Source organism: Electrophorus electricus, chromosome 1 (genome assembly GCF_041902795.1).
Source record: "Electrophorus electricus isolate QZ-2024a chromosome 1, ASM4190279v1, whole genome shotgun sequence".
In the NCBI taxonomy this organism is placed as follows: Eukaryota; Metazoa; Chordata; class Actinopteri; order Gymnotiformes; family Gymnotidae; genus Electrophorus; species Electrophorus electricus.
Genome location: NC_137497.1, coordinates 2931326 through 2936123, shown reverse-complemented (window position 1 = coordinate 2936123; position 4798 = coordinate 2931326). Strand labels below are relative to the sequence as shown.

The window sequence follows — 4798 nt, the reverse complement described above, 5'->3', positions numbered from 1 at the left end:
CTCAGTTCCACAGCGGGTTTGTGGTCTTGTATCTAATACAGTAATGTCACTCTATAGATTTCCTTACGCAGAGAGCAGTTTGACACCAGAGTGTTGACTAGCTGATATGTTTACAAATAAATAAACCCACCAAAGTGGTGAGTAACTGATATGTTTACAAATAAATAAACCCAACAGAGTGGTGAGTAGCTAATATGTTTACGAATGAAACATTGGCTTGCGATTTGGTCAGCTAATGCTAGCTAACCTACGGGCCACTCTGAACACTGATGTCTGATTTATTGAATGCCTTTTTAAACTCCACTTTCTTAATCTTTTTCAGTTCCTGTATCGACCTTCTCTTCAGTAAAGGGGAACCTTTATGATGATGCTACTCTCCCCTGCACTCAGATGTGTTCTGGTCTGGTCACATGGACTGTGTTCGATAAACAACTTGACATTCTGGATCAGTGTAACCAGACATTCTGTCAGTCAAAGGAGGGATTTTACATGTCATATGATCAGTACCTGAAGGAAGCTCCTCAGCATCACTGATGTTGATTACACTAAGAGGAACCGGTACACCTGTGAGTGTGATGGTGTAGACATCTGTGATATGGGTCTATGGATAGAGGGTAAGGGTTTGTTCTCTCAGTCTTTGCTAACGAACCCTTAATGATTTAGTTTTAATAGTATGTATTACATTTGAACCCCTTTAAAGTTACTGATGGTTTTTCTTTTCAGCATTGAGTTCTTCAGTTCAGATCAAGCCCATTGAAAATCTGGTGCTGGATTTGCCCATATCAGAGTCAGTGGAGATTATTTCTAACAGCACAGGTGCAGCTGCTCTCTCTAGTGGACAAATCTGCACAGTGGATGGACACCCACTGAAGTGTGAACCTGAATACACTCAGAGAGCGTCGCTCATCTCTGCTGTTGAGCTGAGAGGAACCGCACCATCTGATAGTGGAGTTTACATCATCAGAGACACTAAGAATGAAGAGATTATTCAAACATAAACAGTTACTGTGGAAGGTAAGTGTAGTTATTGTGATTTTAATGTTGTCTAGAATTACTTTATGTTGGGGAGAAGGGTGTGTGTAGTGTCAGTAACTTTTTATGCACATCTGTGGTTCAGTATTAGATTATAAATGCCGGGATCATGCAAACAGTGTGGACTGAGTGTAATAGTTTGAGGTCTTGGTCTTAATTGAGGTGCTGGTTATCGAAGTATATCCCCACTAAAGCATGTGATGTTCACTGGACTCTTTGAGGTGGATTCTCAGATGGACACTCTTAGATCCAGCCATTGATGTTTTACGGCACTTTGTGTGATGCCTGCTTACTGATACCAAAACAATTATGAGTGATTGAGTGATGAGTGAGAAAAATTCAAGTGTCTGTATTTTAAGGTGTAGGGTTGTTTGTGTTTGTTTATGTTGGAGCCTGTGGCTCCTCCTCTTCTTGATGCTCCTCCCCCTCCACCTGATCAAGTATTCTGTCCTGTGCTGTACTGCTGTGTTGTGTCTTGACTGTCTGTCTCATTCTACCCTGTGCATAAGGGGAAGCCCGGGAAGAAGCAACAGACAGAGATTCATCTCCACTGTTGCTGTGGCTAGTTTTGTTAGTTCAGTGAGCGTTGTTTGCTGATTGTTGTGTTTTTGGTCCTCTGCTGGATAAATCATTCTGACTTGTTGCTTTTCTGGGCATGTTTGCTGTTGTACATTCTGTGTATGGAGTATTATAGTAGTCCTGTGTGAATTGTTGTTGGGAAATAGGGAGTTTGTCGCCTTTTTTATTTGCTCCGTTCTTTACTTGTGTTTATTCATTTTTGTTAGTTAGGGAGGGTTATTGTACTTAATTTGGTTTGTGTTCCATTGGGACAGTTGGTTCTTTTGTGAAGCAGGGCTTGGTGTTTGGCAAGTTTGCCTCTCAGCCTTTGAGTCTCTTTCTGGGTGGAGTTTCCATGTTCTCCCTGTGACTGCGTAGGGTTCCTCTGGGTTCCTCCCAAAAACATGGAGGTTAGGTTGACTGATCCTCTAAAACTGTCCTCTATCAAGATAGGTGTGTGTGCACGTGTGTGTGTTGTGTATTAGCAGGGACAAGGCGAGAGGCAGAACATAGATGCAGGAGTTTATTTATCAAATAATAAATGAGGGAACACAATAGAGACAAAATAAACAGACACAGAAAACACTGAGGCATAGTGATAAATGAACTAGACAAATGAAAGAGCAAGGGCGCCAACAGAGATAGCATGAGCAAATGGAACAAACCAAACTTACCGCAATAACCAACAACATGGGAGACAAAACACATTTCTTAAATAACCAAAACAATTAAGTACTAACCCGACACAGGTGAACATAAGAACAGGGAAAACCAAAACAAGGACTGGAACTGAGGAACAGACGAGGGGTGGAGAAAACAAAACCAAGCATCGGAACAAGGAAGTAAAGGATAACAGACACGACAGGGAAACTATGGAAACAGGGATGTCAGGAGGGTGGCCAATCATTACAGTGTGTGTATGTTCAGCTATGGTTGGTGGTCTGTCCTGGTCTTAACCTCCTCCCCTTCCTCTGCACTGGTGCACTCCCCCAGGGGGCTGTGGTTTCTGATAGAGAGAACACTGTAAATTGGCTTATGCATCTCATCTGTCTGTGTGTGATTTGAGTGTAAAAGCTGATTTCTGTCTGTAAAGTGTCCTTGGGTTTGAGAAAGGTGCTAAATAAATGTAGCCGACTAATAATAATAATTTTTATTTCTAGTGTGGCTTATGTGTTTTTTTTAGTTTGGCCTTGTCTGATCCTGAAGCTCAATCCCTGTACATCCGACCCTCAATAAATCAACAAACACTTCACCCTCAGTATCACTGTTCAAGTATCTCAGTGCTGTAGCACCTGAAGCCCAGACCAGGTGATAACACAGGGAAGGGCAAGGCACCCCATACGCCATCATAAATGTAATCCCATAATCCATTATAATCCTGTTTTTAGAGGGGAACAAGGAGAGGAGTCGTGATAATGTAGTTCATGTAGTTCTCAATAACTGAATTATAACTCCAGACTGTTGAAGAATGGCATCTTGTCATCTTAACAAACTCTGGTAGTGTGATTTGTTTAAAAAAACAATCAGTAAACTCACGCATGGATAAGCTTTATTGTGTAATGAAGGGTCGTTTCTGACTATTTTTTTCTGTGTGTGTGTTGCAGAAGTCCAGCTGTATCAGAGCTCCACAGTGACGGTGTTGATGGTGCTCCTGGCTCTGATGGGGGCGGAGCTTGTGGCAGCAGGGCTGGTGATTGTGCAGCTGAGGGAAAAAATCAGAAGTGAATGGAGACCGTAACCATGACAACAGAGGAGTTAATATGAATGGACTAAACCACTCAGATGAAGAGCAGAGGTGATCTCCCAGTAATAACCATGAGGAAGTCTGAGAGATGATAAATGATTTGGCTCTCTTGTATACACACACACACACAAATGTGCCCACAGTGCCTTTCTGTGTACCATTCAGGGGTCAGAGATCAGTGTATGTTCGATCATACCTGATCAGAGTTTTATGACGTTAGCACTCCTGAACTAACCTGGTAGAGCAGGTACAGTAACATACATCTCCAGAATCATGGTCTGATCCTCAGAGAGCACACATAATGTCATACTGATTAATATGTATCAATCACTATAAGACCATCTGCCCAGTACTGTAAATGTAATGGAAAGATGTTTATGTAAAAATGTAATATAAAGATGTTTATGTAAATATTACTATGAGATCCTGTGATCTAATTTAATGCTCATGTAAATACTTTTGTGTCAAGTCATGGAAAAACAGGCAGTTTTGCCTGTAGCATCTTTAAATTTTCCTTGCCAATTATCCACATCTTTTATTAAAGAGTTTCAAGGACCAGTATCAAAATAAAATGGTTGCAATGGGAGGATGGAGGGATTAATGAAAGGAGAGGAGAGAAGGAGAAGGAGTACACAGACGAGTGCTGTTGGTGTAATATGCAGTTTGGAGCTTGAGGTCCACTGATGGGTCTCTTTGCCAAGCCTGGTGGCTGTAGCCTTCAAATTCAGGAAGATAAAATGTCGTCAGTACAAAATCTTCTGCTAGGAGTTGCTGAATGTTTATCTTTAAAAATTACAAATTTTATTTTTCATTCTTCTGTCAGCACTACTCTGAGCCAAAGATGTTTTAAACTTTGCTCATGAATATTAATGAGGTATTTATGCTCTGTGCCTCTGTAAAGCCAACCTCTTTCCTTGCAGTGCCTTATGGGTAAAAACCGGCCATGCGTTTTATTTATTTATTTATTTTTTAATCTCTGACATATAATGTAATGCTGTTTATTTTTAAATACAAGAAATCAGATTTTATGGCACTTCTTTTGTTTAAATGTATTACTGTATTTTGATACCTGATGCATTGTTACCAAAATATAATCTTTTAAATACATCTATGGTCTGTTTTTCTCTAATTTTCCCATTTGAAACTGCTGATTACAGTCTGATTTGATATTTTTGATATTTTGAATAAGTAAATGTTAACATAGCATTACTGCTAATAAGCTTGAACACAATGTATTGCAACAACAGACTCAAAATGAATACTTTAATGATGATTGAGGTATTTTAAGTGTTTGATCATTTGGGGGTGTCTATGGAAATGATACATGTAAAATAAATGTTATTTCTTAACAAATATTAGCAAGTAAAAACAACACACTAAAAAAAAAAAACATTTTGATCAGCGGATTTATGTTAAAGGACCAACTAGATAAAAGTGTAATTTTGCTCCAAGTATTGATTTAAA

The 4798-nt window shown here is 39.6% G+C and overlaps 1 long non-coding RNA gene across 3 annotated transcripts; it reads left to right on the top strand.

Moving 5' to 3' along the window:
- On the top strand, nucleotides 1-4441 carry LOC118241390 (uncharacterized). 3 transcript variants are annotated; one of them, XR_014125228.1, is made up of 5 exons: nucleotides 1-137; nucleotides 323-614; nucleotides 724-1014; nucleotides 2774-2898; nucleotides 3195-4441. It is a non-coding gene; the product is annotated as an uncharacterized LOC118241390 (long non-coding RNA). The 3 variants fall into 3 exon arrangements; XR_014125203.1 differs by lacking the exon at nucleotides 2774-2898; XR_014125215.1 differs by having other exon boundaries at nucleotides 724-2898.
- Nucleotides 4442-4798: the final 357 nt, after the last annotated feature.